This window comes from Nicotiana tabacum, chromosome 10, assembly GCF_000715075.1.
Source record: "Nicotiana tabacum cultivar K326 chromosome 10, ASM71507v2, whole genome shotgun sequence".
NCBI lineage: Eukaryota > Viridiplantae > Streptophyta > Magnoliopsida > Solanales > Solanaceae > Nicotiana > Nicotiana tabacum.
Window position 1 is genome coordinate 145025753 of NC_134089.1, and position 15834 is coordinate 145041586.

Consider the following 15834-nt stretch of genomic DNA (forward strand, 5'->3'; position numbering starts at 1 on the left):
TGGACGTCAACAGTCGATTGACCAAAACCCCACCAACGTGAATTGTTATTGTTTACCGTGAAAATGGTAACAATTAAATTTGTAAATGGGATTTCAAAAATACGTGATCTATTCCCAAGCTAGTTGTTAGAGCAGTTGAAGCTAATAATATGGAGTGTAAAGATTAAATACAAGCTAAAACGGGATGATAATCGAATTGTAGGGCCTGCTACCCGGACATGTGTCTGGTCGATGAGGAACCTCGGGGTCGACGTCGGGAGTCAAGCTCGAGCTATCGGGGACGGTCGAGGATGGGATAATATTTGAAGTTAAAATTAAACAAGGCTCTTTATGGCCAACACTAAGGCATACGATAAAGAACGAGTAAGAACGCGATGAATATCGAGGTAATCTCGGGGCGGTGAGAACGAACAAGTTAGAAATAAAAGAGAGAGAGATATTATTGCACTTGTGGAGAAATGGAGCAACATCAATCCCTTACAAGGTAGTATGATTCCCCTTTATATAGGAGGGGAGCTCGACTACAAGTATGTGAAGATTAATTACAAAGTATGGAGATGGGATGGCCTTGACGTGACGTCTCAGCATAGATTCTGTATAGGCCAGCCCTGTCAGGCCTAGCCGTGTGCCTTGGGAGCTTTGCCCTTTGTCCTGGCTTCGATCTCCATTTTTTCTAAGTCAGGCCTTGATGAGGCCCGAGGTCGGGAACTTGGTCGTGGCTTCCCGACCTCGGGGTCTCGAGGCATTCTTCCGAAGCGACTTGACAGCAAGAAATCAAGTCCTCTGATTTTTCCATGTACAAATAGTCTCCGCATTTCCCATAACAAAGTGATGGAAATGATTCTGACTCCTCGATCTTCTTACGGCGACACCATTCCGATGATGCGACTCCTGGTGTGAGCTTTGCGGTGATTGGGGGATCCACGGGCTCAAGTATTTTTGACTTCATTCAATGCACTCCTGATTCCCACTCTCCAGTGTGAAGTTACCGCCGCCGGTTCGTTTTTCCTAGGATGCATTAACTGCACCCGTCAGCCAATCTTTCAAGGCCTCGACGACCGCATCATAAACCCCTATAAATGGGGATGTTCTGGTGTTGTCTTTCTTATCCCAGTACCTTTGTTGGCTGTCATGCCTATTCCCACTTACCATCTTCTTCTACCTTTGAACATTATGCTTGGGGCTCATGGCCTCAAGGCCATCTGGCGGAGTTTCCTTAGATTGTGTTATGGCCTTCTGCCGGGGCTTCCCTTCGTCGAGCACAACCATGTTATCCTTCTACTGCCGTGGTTGTTAGCATGTTCACTATGGCTATTGCCGTTGACCCGAGATGATGATGGACAGGGAGCCGGTTTCCCTCTCATGTAGACAATCATTCGGATTATGCACCGCTACTCAAAAAGGGGTTCAGATTATACACCGCTGCTCACCTTCATACCCTGGCTCGACGTGGTGCTCTGCTTCGAGTTGGGGGCTTGCACAGCTAGACGATCCAAGAAGTGGATTCTAAGTAGCCATGCAAGCGAGACCAGAGGTTGTTCAGTCCTTTGTCTCTCCGAGGCTCCCTTGGCCAAAGAGGGTCCTTGATCTTCGGAGAGCTATGTCGTTTTTAATCCCTCCCTGCCATCCACCATGCCCCTTGGGGATATCAGTGTGGAAGGTCGGGATGAAACTCCCGAGGATGCGTGTTCGGAGGCACCTGTTGTAGACCTTTGAAGGTGGACCGGTCTTCAGGCTTCATGTGTGCATCCCTTTGTCTCTTCCTTTAGGCATAGAGATCCTCCGTAGGCTTTTGTAATTGTAATTAAGGACCCCTCGAGGGCCGCTTGTACACAAATTTTTGCGAATAAGAATACACTTTACTGATTTCTGCTTTCCTCATTTTTGTATGCTCTCATGTCCTTCGAGGCCCTTTGAATGCCTTTTTTATTTGTTGACTGCTGATATCGGACTTGGGTGCGAGCGTTCTTTCCGATCCTCTACTGATCGACATGTCTTTCTTTAGAATTCACCGCCATACCTCGGGACAATCCTGGATTGATCTGATAGGCCCGGGTTATCGGGGCCCTCCGAGTTGTATGGGGATAATGCATCAAATTTCGGGGCCTTCGGGAATGTTATCCTGAATGGAGGTCAGCTTCGGGTACCCGGGGGTCCCTTTTGATCTTGATGTAGATAGCCCTTTTGAAAACGTATAGGATAGACTTCTGCTGAGGAGTTGCCTGTACTCAGGCGCTGCTTCGAACCTTCGTGGGGCTTTCATGATCGGAGCTTCTTGTGTTTATTCCTCTTTTCTAGAAAAGAAATCATAAGACCAGGTACTGCCTCACGTCGAGTGATGGCATTGAAAGCTTTCCAAAGTCCGGCTTCTCTTTGGTGGGGATCCTCGAGGTAGAGCGTTTCCTCGAGATTGGAGATAATACGGACAATTCATCGAGTCTTGGCCTCTCGTCGAAGGATGCTTTTGGGATCAGGTATCACCCCGTCAATTTTCATTGAGGTTGTAGTTTTCTTAAGAATTACTCCGGGTAGGCGAGTCGTCGTTGCTTCTCGCATATATGTGGGGCGGCTTCGGCTTTTTCGCCAGACCTCACTATTTTTAGATAGATGCTCTTCCGGCAGGGATCGGGGAGTGCTGCTCTGAAGACGATATCTTTGATAAGAGGGTAACATCTGGAGATGGTGAGAAGATACTGTGGATGGAGCGAGAGGGTAGTGCTGTAGGTGCTCCCCCGGATAAGAGTATCACAGACTCTGCTGATGGATTCTTGATCGTGTACCTATATCCTTTCGCGTTTGGTTCCCTTGATGGGGTTGCGCTTGATTTTTGCTCGAAGTATCGGGTTACTTTAGCGCAGATACATCTGTTGTTTTGGCGGGTGGTGCTGATGATGTGGTTCTTTGCGAAGAAAGCTAGGCTTGAATTTACACTTAGCCATCTCGTCAGGCTATACCGGCCCTTTCATCACAAGGGACTGCTAAGCTTGAGGTGTCGTTCGTCCACGCCCTTTGTACTTGACGACGAAGAGGACAAAAGTCGAGAGTTGTCTGGTTGGTCTATCTAGGTCCGGACGGTCAACATTAAGGAGCTTTTGCCATTTCCCAAAGGGTGGAATTATGCACGTGAGTGGAGCGTCTGGTGCTTTTTTAGATTTTTCCTATTGTGAAAATCAGTTGAGTAATAACGTTGTCTCCCTTGTTGTAGCATTGGCGATATGAGGCGTACCGGAGCTCAAATTATGAGAACTATTTGACGAAGCAGGTAACTTCCTGCAGCTCGTGCTTTGCTCCTCTTGGACCTCAAGGTTAACCCCCTTTTAGTTATATTAGGTGCAAAAAATGACGGAGGCCCTATAGCACCTCAAGGGAGACGTCGACTGCGTCAGAATTGCCTTTGGCGAGCTAAGGGCTCGGGTGCAAGCAAATGTTTTAAAGGAGGCAGGAGCCTTGCCAAGGTCCCCGACCTTCGAAGCCCAACTCCGCTTGACTCATGATAATGCCAAAGTTCAAGCGGATATGATCGGAAAACTTGAATCTGATCTCTCGAAGATCTGGGCTGAAATAATTGATGACTGGGCTGAAGCGGGGCTAGGCCAAACCAAGGCTGATCAGGAGATGGCGATTCGTATGAAAGACGTTGCGAATGCTCAAGCCGAGTTGAAGTGAGCCCTAGACCGGGAGAAGAGGATCGAGGAATATGTTTGTTGTCGATCCCGAATCGAAGTACTTGAGGAGATTGGTGTGAGGGGCTTCCTTCTATCAGAGGAATTGGCTCGAGCAAAGGCAGACAAGCGCGCCGCGCGGTCTCTTCTTTATAACGAGGCAAAGAGCAAACCCGGCAAGCTGTAGCCCTTTAGAGCGGAGCGTTGTTTGTCGCTTTGTTTTTGATATATGTAGAGCATGTCCGTAGATGGAGAATGAGCCCCCTTTTTTTGCATATGTAATATAAGAAGAAACTTGAAGCTTTATTTTTTCTATACCTCTTTCCTATTATTGCTTTCGACCAGGCAGGCTAGTTTCGGTCTCGTAGGTCTGAAACTGATCGGATAGACCCGAGGGCTTTCAAGCGCGATCCTTACTACGAGCAAGTGTTGGGGATTATACGTGTTGCCCAGCTATTTTAGGCTCGGTCTCTGAGTCAGGACTTTATTTGAGTTTGCCTGCCCTTTGTTCTTTTGTGCCTGTGCGGGCGGATGGTGATTGTCTTCACTTTTTGCCCTCGGGTATTTCGTTGTTTCTACTGAAGGACAAGGTAGATGAGCTGGAAAAACTCTAAGGCGAGTTTGTCAAAGCCAAACGTGAATTCATCGAGCCGCAGGCGCATGTGAATGCCCATTATGAGGCCAAATAGGTCGGGGCTTCCACTCTCGATGAGCAAATTCAGGCTGCCCGTGCGAATGATTCTTCTCAGGCAAAGATGATCGTGATACTCTTGTCCGAGCTTTCAAGGGAAAAAACCGAGGTGGTGAATGTCCGGGCCGAGGTTGTTATGAATAATACCAGGGCGGAGAAAGAAAATGGCAGTCTATTCGAGGAGTGCTGCCGTTGCTAAAGCTGAATTGCAGAAGACCTTCGATCATGCCAATAACGACAAAGAGTATGTGAGGTGTAGATCCCGGAGGGAAATCCTTGAGGAGATTCATGCCAGGGGCTTTGATCTCTCGGGGGAGATCGAGCAAGCCATAGGAGAGGGGTACGATGCCAAGTTCCTACTGTCCGATGTGGAGGGGATGAGGAGGAGACCGCCGGGCTATAACTGCCAGAAAAAAGCAGAATGATCATTCCCTGCCTTCTTTGTTGTGTATATTCATAGTTTTCATTATATGACGCAGACTGAGGTTGCGTTTTGTCGTCAATATGTAGCAATAAGAGGGGGAAACCCTGCAACTTGTATCTTCTGTATTTTTGCTCGTTGGAGCTTCAAATTGAGTTTATTTGATCCCGGATTTGCCCTTAGGCTTGCACGCTTTAACCGTCTTAGGGTTCAGTCTCTGAGTCGGGGCTCGACTCGAGCTTAATTTACCTTTGAGTTTTGCGTTTGTATGAGCTGGAGATGGTGGCATTTATGCCATGTCCTTATGCATATTGTAGTTTAGCCATTTTCGGGTCTAGTCTTCGAGTCGCATTGAGGTTCGAGCTTTAATTGACCCTTTAGTTCTTTTCTACCTTTATGGGCGGATGGTGATGGCCCTTTGTGCTTCGGGTCGAAGCGACCTTACAGGTGGGTGGCCCGGAGGCTGACTCGGCTAGCGATGGCAGCATTTATGTTGTGCCCTTAGGCATATTGTAGTTTAGTTATTTCAGGTCCAGTTTCCGAGTCGCGTTGCGATTCGAGCTTTAATTGACCCTTTAGTACTTTCCTGCCTGTATGGGAAGATGGTGATGGCCCTTTGTACTTCGAGTCGAAGCAACCTTACAGGTTGGTGGCCCATAGGCTCAGTAGTCTGGCGATAGTGGTATTTATGACGTGCCTTAGGCATATTTGTAATTTAGCCATTTCGGGTCCAGTCTCCGAGTCGCGTTGCGATTCGAGCTTTAATTGACCCTTAAGTTCTCTTCCGCCTGCATAGGCAGATGGCGATGGCCTTTTGTGCTGCTTTTGGTCGTCGAGACCTTTCCATATATGGCCTAGAGGCTTGCATAGTAAACTGTCTTGAATCTGGTCTCCGAATTGGGTTACGATTCGAGCTCATTTTAATCCTCAAGTTGTCAAATTTTTAGCTGGCGACAATGGCTCTTACGTTGTTTGGTCGTAGAGACCTCTTAATATGTGGCCCGGAGGCTTGCTTAGTTGGCTACAATGGCTCTTATGTTGTTTTTACCTGTAGGATTTTTGTAGGCTTTGTTTTCTGCTCGTTAAGGTCTTTTAAAAGATTTTTGCCTGAACCGTCGCCGGTTCCGGAGAACCTCGATTTCAAGTCGTTATTAGCAATATTTGAGCACCTCGGAAGGTTCATAGCTCTTACGCTGAGTAAGTCGAAGCCTTGTGATTTGGAGCTGACATGGGCGAAGCTCGGTTTTGCCTATTGAGGGAAGCATGTTTTAACCGGTTCTTTCCGAAGTATATTCGATGTAGTGGCCTGCGATTTTTGTTTAGCGATAGTCGGGCATCCCCGAGTCGCGTTAGTTTGGCTGTATCAACCGTTTTGACCGTAGTCATATGTGGTTGGCCGTAGATATTTTTAATTCTGAGTGATAGTTCAGGCGTCTACACCGAGGGTATGCCCTTTCGGGATTCTTACAAATGCAACGTATAGCCTGACTTTTGAAATTTTCATTCCTGTTAAGGTCTTATAGTTTGTCATGCATGTTGAGGTCTTGCAATTTTTGTTGCAATGTAGAGTAGATCTGGTCACGCCGAGTCTACCTGCTAGGGGTCTTACACTTTTGGGTTTTCCAGTGCATGGTGATTGGCGATGAACGACAGTCTCCGAGTCATCGAATTTGTTTAAGCGTGAAGACTGCTTTTCGTAAGCTCGGAGTTGCCTTGTAGGGGCTTTATGAGCCCCGAGTTCCGACCTCGTGCGAGTGTTGAATTACTGACGCTAAGTCTCTGAGTATCTCGAGATACATCTGGCGAAAGGGTCCCTGCTAGGAATACACTGTGATTTCCTTGCTTGGAGAATGGGGTGTTGGAAAGATATCCTTTTATTGCTTGGTGTAGACATACATTGCTTCATTGTCGTGAGCTCGGCCCTCATGGGTGCGGCTTCTTGGATCATTTGATTTGGTACATAATTCACGATTGGGGTTTAGCCTGCCGTTTCCTGATCCTCCTGAGGGGAGGGTGCCCTTAGAAGCAGATCATCGCTTCATCATTGGACTGTAGAAGAAGGCCTGCGACCTTATCGGATCCTCCTCTGGGGGTATGTTACTCCGCTAATAATCTTGCTGACAAGGCCCTCTTTGTGGTGGAAGCCCAACTGAGGAGAAAGAGCGTGACTCCCCCCATTTTAAGGCCTAGGGGTCTTCGGGTAGAGTTAGAACCTCCTAATATCCTGGCCAATTGTCTGTATACAGGTTAGCGAAAAAATAACAAGGGAGTAAAGCAGTTCCTCCTTACTGCGAGATGTATAGGCGACATTTTGAGATTAGATATGTTTCTATTCCATTGGGGCGCAAGCCCGTTCAGCCCTCCACCGTGTTTTATCAGGCTGGGCTAAAGATGTGGGTTGCTTACCATTTGATCCTCCCAAGGGTGGGGGCATTGACAACAGCGACGCATCATATGGTGAAGAACTTCCTCTTGTTGCGTATCACTTTCTGTCGGCTTAATTTAGTTTTACACTTTGCGAGGGGTTCCACGGTTTTGGCAAAACGGGGCCGACGCTATCTCCAGGTTGTGTCGGCGATCGTCTGAACAATATGTTCGTGCTTTGCGCCTCCTCCGATGGTACAAAGCTCGACGTCTTGGCCCGAGCTATACAGTCCATATTTAGAGGATGGTCTTTGTGGCGATTCTTCATTAGGAATTCGCCTGGGATTTGGGATGCAGAAGTGATTTGGTTCGTTATCCCGGATTGCCCTATTGACTTTGGTTCGACATCATTGTTGTATGTGATTGAACCACCTGAATTCATGAACACATGTTTTATTTGAAAATAGATTAAATGAGGAAGAGGGTTATCAATGCGTCAGTGTGATGCTGAGGCGAAGTATCGATGTCCTTTTCCCTAGATGTAAGGGTGTCTTCTAGAATACTTCCCTGGACCCATCTTTTCCTGATGGAGAACATTGTCACTTTCCATTTTATGAGTCCTCGGAGGGTGTTGCTGCTCTTTCACTGTCGTGGTAATACGTCGTAGCTTGTGCACTTCATCCTTCCCGGTTGCCTTTCTTCCTTGGGGATGGACTCGAACCTAGCCGCTCGATGGTACTCGGCGACGACTTTTTTTAAGTAACACAGTTGTCGGCTTTCCGAGATAGGGTCATTTTTTACCCCATGGCCGCGTGCACCCTGTGGTTCCCACGTTAGGTTGTGGTTCTTTTGAAAGGGTCTTGGTCAAATAGGTCTGAGCCGCTCATCGCCCCTGTTTTCTCTTATGGTGATCATGATATTTGGTATAGCGATGTTGAAATCGTGCTCTTCTGGTTGCTTCTCGTCAGATCTGGTTCTACTAAAAGTTCCTCGAGGATGTTGCCCTCTAAATATTTCCCTACCGTTGTGAGGTAGGTCGCATCTTGTGGTATTCCTCCCATTCGTGGCGCATGGATGGTATCTCTACCTGTTCGACATTAGTTTCTTTGCAGGGGACCTTCTTGGGTATACTAGGCCCGTAAAGGCTCCCGGACGGTTGTCCATGGCCCGGATTCGTGACCGGTGTCGGGTACGGGAATACGGCCAAATCTTGGCTGGGTATCTAACTAAGTGTCATTTGAAAAGACCTGGGGTCATCGGATGGCGCTGTAGCTGAGCGACAGCCAACTGTTGTGCCTGCAACATTTGAAAAATATCGCAAGGGCTAACTTTCTGTGTTTCCCGAGCAGGGGTTTGTTGGGCTTCTTGTTGGTTGATATGCTGAATGCTCCTATCTGTGTGAGAAGTTTCATCTACTTGTTGTGCATCCTGTGAATCTGTGTCCGCTGGAATTGGCCCAGATGCGTTATCGGGGTTTCGCGGCGTTGTGCCAGCCATTAGAACAACCTCGCCATTTCCACAGTGATTTCTGGGGTGGTCGTTCTCGACTTTGCTTACCGAACCAGACATTTTGACTTGAAATCAAGAGATCTTGGACAAGAAAAAGTGTGAAAGATAATGTGCGCTTGCATAATGAAACTAGCAAGAAAATAATCATTATTATTTTTATGCCCACGGTGGGCGCCAAACTATTTACTGTGAAAATGGTAACAACAATTAAATTTGTAAATGGGATGCTAAAAATATGTGATCTATTCCTGAGCTAGTTGTTAGAGCAGTTGATGCTAATAATATAGAGTGAAATATAAAGGGGGTCTCTAGGGTTTGGGGATTGATTTCGGACAATTTTAATGGTTATGGGGGATCAGTTCTCAACCCCTGGATGGGATCTCGATAGATGGTGGAGATTGATTCTAATTGAAATGGGGTCATTTTGGTGGTTAATGAAGGAGGTTGACTAGGGCGGACAATTGGGGCTAATTGAAGGGAAATTGGGCCATCAGAGGCGCCTGGCCCAGCTGAAATAAAGGAGCAGATGACCCTTTATTATTTTTTATATTAAACTTCAAAATTAGCCCTTTTAACTAATCATTCTAATTTTAAATCTAAATTGGAAAATCAGCCTAATTATCTTCTTTTACCTAGAAATTAACCAGTTGGCTAATTTATTAAACCTAAAAATGCGAAAACAAAAGAAAGAGTGACTAATGTATTTTTTATGATTTTCATATACTAACTATGTATTTAATGATGTAATTAGATCCTAAAAATACAATTAAAGATCTAAATGCTATGAAATAAAGATTTAAATATTTTTTATGGCTTAAGATATTCCTAATATGCATAAATGCAAACAAACAAATAAAGAGAAATTTCTAGAAATTCTATAAAAATCAAAGACAACTAGAAAGAATTATTTTTATGGCTGTACCCGATATTCCATTCCAACAACACTAACTCAAATAAATTCCAACTTTAAAATATTTTTCAATATGCACCCTATTTTCTGGATTATTTCGATAAGTATTGTAGGCCTGCATGAATCAAACATGATTGATTAAGCAATTATGAATATTGTAATGACCCGACCGGTTGTTTTGCTTTTTAGAACCCCTGTTCCCCTATATAATACTTCCCATACTTGCTTTTACTGATTTATGACTTAAGGGAATAGTAGGTTCGGGATTTGGAAGAGTTTGGGTTGAAATCAGAACAATTGGTTCCTTAAGGTTGTCTTAAAAGGCCAAGTTTGACTTCGGTCAACATTTTGAGTAAACGACCTCGGAATCTGGATTTGAAGATTCCAACATGTTCGTATGATGATTTCGGACTTGGGCGTATGTCCGTATCAGGTTTTGGATGACCCAGGAGCGTTTTTGTGCCTAATAGTGAAAGTTGATTCCTTAAGGATTTTGAAGTTCTTAAATATTTGGTTTGGAGTGGGTTTTTATGTTATCGAGGTCCGAATGGAGTTCCGAGGCTGAGAATAGTTCCTTATTGCCATTTAAGGCTTGCACGCAAAATTTGGTGTCAATCCGAGTAGTGTAAGTCTGTTTCGTCGCATTGGAAGTAAATTGAAGAACTTAAAGTTCATAAGTTTGATTCATTTGGTTTAGGGGGTGATTCTTAGATTTAGAGTTGTTTCGGGCATTCTGAGGGTTTGAGCGAGTCCGTTTTATGATTTCAAACTTGTTGGTATGTTCGGTAGGGGCCCGGGGGCCCCGAGCGTCAATCAGGCAAGGCTCGAGTGAAGTTGGAAAATTTTGGAACGAGCTGAAGCTCCAGGTATCTGTCATAACCGCACATGCGGTTGGTCAACCGCAGGTGCGAGACAGCAGAAACAGTCGAGCCTTTGCAGGTGCGGCCAAGGGGGAAGAGCCTAGGAACCGTAGATGCGGCTCCTCTTCCGTAGAAGCGGAACCGCAGGAGCGAACCCCAAACCGTAGAAGCGGTCCCTGCCATGCCAGCCCAAATACGCAGATGCGGACATTCCCTTGCAAAAGTAAGACCGCAGATGTAGTCCCCTAACCGCATGTGCAGAAATCGCTGAAGGCAGTGCCTTCATTTAATACGGGAATGTGTCATTTTTGACACATTTCCTTCATTGTTTGGGCAATTTGAGAGCTTTCGAAGAGGGGATTTCAATCTAGCATTGTGAGGTAAGTTATTTCTACATAATGTTAGTTTAATACTTGTGTCATGGGTAGTTTAACACATAAAGATTAGTGAAAAATCATGGGATTAGGCTAAAACCTAGGGTATTGATAAAAACAATATTTAACCACGAAATTTGCTATGGAATAAAGTAGAAATCATATATTATTGATCCTTAGGTTATGGGTAAAAACTTCCCTAAAAGATTTCGTGAATCCGGGCACGTAGGCTCGAGGATGGAATTTAGGAAATTTGTGTTTAGGGTTGGGGAATTACTTTAATAGTTAGAATACGAACTCTTGAGCCTGTATTGACTAGTTCTTACCTCATTTAATTAGTGTTGGATTGTTCGACTCCAAATTGAGGGTTTGAGCACGTTCTTGATATTGGAAGTAAGCTTTGGAGCGAAGTGAGTCTCCTTTCTAACCTCGTAAGAGTTACATAAACCCCTAAGTGAATCTAATAAATGTATGTGATTGTCTGTGGGGAGGCGACGTACGTACGTGGTGACGAGAGTCCGTATGTAGCAACTATTATGCTAATTGTCCGGGTAGTTTAGGACCCGTATCATGCCATGCTTGCAAATTCTTATATTCTTGCATACTAATGTGATCACATAGGACATGTTAGGGATTGAAAATAATATAAACGAATGTATGCACGTACTTGAGAACTTGTATGAATTTATTTGACTATGAATGCGCCTTTATGTGCCTTCGTGATAATAATTGATATTTGTGGATCGGGCTGATCGCCTCGGTAGAAATAGATGCATCTATGGTTTGCGCCATCCGACCCTCTGGCAGTGCACAGTTTCTTTTCTGTTGGACTGGGCCGTATGACCTCGGCATAACGTGCACATGATATTTATGTGAAATCTTATCTATGATTTACTCTGTTAAATGCCTTATAGTGCAACTATCATAAGACATGATTGAAACTGATATACTGTTCTCTTTAAATTCTGAGCTTGCCATTATGTCCATGTTATCCATGCTTAGTGTAATCTTTAATTATTATTGGTATTGACCTTAGTAAGTGTCAAGTCGACTCCTTGTCACTACTTCTTCGAGGTTAGATTGGATACTTGCTAGGTACATGTTGTTTATGTACTCATACTATGCTTCTGTACTTAATTGTACAGAATCTGAGGTAGTTGCATCTGGTTACCCGTCTGATGCGCATTCTTGATAGTTGGCTGAGATTTCACGGTGAGCTGCTCCCTGCCTATGCTGTTCAGCAGCATGATGGAGTCTCTTTTTGTTTTAGAGTGTCAATTCTATTTCAAACAGTAGGGTAGATTTATTCTTTTTTATATTCTACTAGATGCCTATATACTTCTGACTCCAGGTCTTGACACACATATTGGTAGACTATTCTTTGGGTTGTATATCTAATATTTTAAGTTGCTAATTATCACTTGTTTTAAATTCAAGTTAAGAAAATGCTGGAGTTGTTTTGGTAAAGTAAAAATGAGAACTCACTAAAATCTTCGGGTTGGCTTGCCTGACAACGGTGTTCGGCACCATCATGACCTATAATGAAATTGGATCGTGACCACATGGTATCAGAGCACTAGGTTCACGTAGGTATCACAAGTCTTGGGCAAACCTAATAAAGTCTTGTGGATTGGTACGGAGACGTCTGTATTTATCTTCGAGAGGTTATAGGGTGTTAAGAAACTACTATTTAGTCATTTCCTATCGTGCAGTGGTTGGTATACTAAATTTCCCTCTTCTATTCTCTCATAGATGGTAAGGATGCGTACGACAGATGTTCCAAACTCGGGAGGAGCGGCTCCCCCCATTGCTAGAGGCTGAGGTAGAGGTCGGGGGAGGGTACCGGCCCGAGGGCATCCCAGAGCTATTCCAATAGCACCAATGGCAGATCTTGTGGGAGATCCTATCATTGAGGAGCAGGGCGAAGTGCCTTCAGCTGAGCCTACCCTGGCGTATTTCATGACAGCACCAGGTTTCCAAGAGGTCATGGGTCATATGTTGCGGTTCATGGACACCATGGCTCAGGCTGGTTTATTTTCAGCTACATCCTAAGTGGGAGGGGGAGCACAAACCCCTACTGCTCAGGCTCCATGTTATGCAGCTACAGTGTATCAAACTCCGGGTGCACTACTCGTGGATGGGGCTCAACCAGTTGCTGCAGTGGTACCCGAGCCCAGACCAGTTGCAGATGGTGACCCACAAAAGTAATTTGACAGATGGACTAGGCTAGACCCTCCTATATTTGGGGGTGAGCGTCATGAGGATGCCCAGGATTTCATTGATAGGTGAAAGGACAGACTGCACAATATGAGGATATTGGAGTCTCATCGGGTTGACTTCACTACATTCCAGCTAGAGGGTAGGGCCTGTAGATTGTGGCAGTCTTATGTTCTTAGCAGGCCAGCGGGTTCTCCTCTCATCACTTGGGGTCAGTTCACACAGTTGTTCCTGGACATATATATTCCACCCTCTAAGAGGGAAGAGCTGTGCTATCAGTTTGAGCAGCTTGAGCAGGGTCAAATGTCTGTGACTGACTTTGAGGCGAGGTTTTCTGAGTTATCCCTCTATGCATTGATGATACTTCCTAATGACGTACAGAGGGTGTGAAAGTTCGTTAAAGAGTTGCATTCTGGCATTAGGGCCAACATGGCCTGAGAGGTGGAGATGAGGACTTCTTATCATCTAGTGGTGAATATTGCTCGAAGGATTGAGGGCTACCATCTGAGAGGTAGGGAGCAGATGTAGCAGGACAAAAAGGCTAGATTCTCTGGAGAGTTCAGATATGACCCGGCTAGGGGCTGAGGTCAGTTTGGGAGGGGTCAGCCTATAAGACCCCATATTCAGCATCACTACCTCCTCGAGGTGCTCCAACGCACCCCTAATTTAATGCCATACCAGAGAGTTCCTACCACCCACCAGCTATTTAGGGTTCCTCCAATGGGTATTCAGGCCCCAAGGTTCATCCAGTTCCTATTTCAATGTTATGCCGGAGAGTTCATACCATCCACCGATTATTCAGGCTTCTTCTAGCGGGTCCACAGGCTTCGGGGCAAGGTAGTACAACGAGATCAGCAACCCATGATTGCAGCACCGATTGCCCAGCCGCCTAGAGGTAGGGGACAGGCCGGTAGGGGCCATCTTAGAGGTGAAGGCCAGATAGGGAGAGGTTAGCTAGCTACTGCTCAGACAGGTGGAGGCCAGCCAACCGCCGCTCTAGCCAGATTCTATGCCATTCCGGCCAGACCAAATGCATTGGCCTCAGATTTTGTTATCACATACATTATTTTCGTCTACGGTAAGGATGCTTCGGTGCTATTTGATCCAGGGTCCACCTATTCATATATGTCATCCATGTTTGCTCATTTCCTGGATAGTCCTCGTAAGCCATTGGGTACTCCCATTCATGTGTCCACTATTGTGGGTGATTCTGCGATTGTGGATCAGATCTACTGATCCTGTATGGTCACATTCTATGGTTTCGGGACTAGAGCATATCTCCTATTGCTTGATATGACCGACTTTGAGATCATCCTATGCATGGATTGGTTATCCCCATATCACGTCGTCCTAGATTGCCATGCCAAGATTGTTGCATTAGAAATTGCCAAGGTTGGAGTGAAAGGGTTCCTCGGTTATTAGATCTAGTCGGGTTATCTCTTTTCTGAAGGCTCGACATATGGTCGAGAAGGGTTGTTTGGCTTATCTAGCTTATGTTCGGGATACCACCGCTGAGTCTCAATTGATTGATTTAGTTCTAGTAGTCCAGGAGTTCGCCGATGTGTTTCCTTCTGACCTTTCTAGCATGCCACCAGATTGTGATATTGATTTTTGTATTGATTTGGCTCCAGGTACCCAACCTATATCTATTCCACCTTATCGTATGGCTCCAAAAAAGTTTAAGGAGTTGAAGGAGCAGCTTAAGGAGTTGTTAGTAAAGGGGTTTGTTAGAACAAGTGTGCCATCTTGGGGTGCACCAGTGTTGTTTGTAAAGAAGAAAGATGGGAGCATGAGGATGTGCATTGATTACCGCCAGTTAAACAAGGCTACCATCAAGATTAAGTACATGTTACCATGCATTTATGATTTTTTCGACCAGTTGCAGGGTGCTAAGGTGTTCTCTAAGATCGACTTGAGATCAGGGTACCATCATTTGAAGATTCGGGACTCAGACGTTCCGAAGACTGCTTTCCGTACTAGATACGGTCATTATGAGTTTCTAGTGATGTCTTTTGGCTTGACTAATGCCCTACCAGTGTTTATGGACTTGATGAATAGGGTGTTCAGACCTTATATTGATTCCTTTGTTATCGTCTTCATTGATAACATCTTGATATACTTACATAGCCTGGGAGAGCACGAGCACCATTTGAGAGTAGTGCTTCATACCTTGCGAGAGCAGAAGCTATATGCTAAGTTCTCCAAGTGTGAGTTTTGGCTAAAGTCAGTGGCATTCTTGGGGTATATTGTGTCAGGAGAGGGTATTAAGGTGGATCCCAAGAAGATTGAGGCAATTTAAAGTTAGCCACGTCCTACTTCAGTAACCGAGATCAGGAGTTTTCTGGGGTTAGCAGGTTATTACCGTCGATTCGTATAGGGTTTTTCATCTATTGCATAACCTCTGACTAGATTGACCCAGAAGGGTGCTCCTTTTCGTTGGTCCGATGATTGTGAGACGAGCTTCCAAAAGCTCAAGACGGCTTGGACTACAACACTAGTTCTTATGTTGCCTTTCTGTTTAGGGATGTATATTGTGTACTGCGATGCTTCATGCGTTGGCTTGGGTTGTGTATTAATGTAGGAGGGGCGAGTTATTGCATATGCTTTGCATCAGTTGAAGATTCATAAGAAGAATTATCTTGTGCACGCTCTAGAGTTGGCCACGATTGTTCATGCTCTTAATATATGAATGCATTATCTGTATGGGGTGTCATGTGAGGTTTATACTGATCATCGCAGCTTACAACATTTGTTCAAGCAGAGGGATCTCAATTTCAGGCAGCATAGATGCCTTGAGTTACTGAAGGATTATGGCATCACCATTCT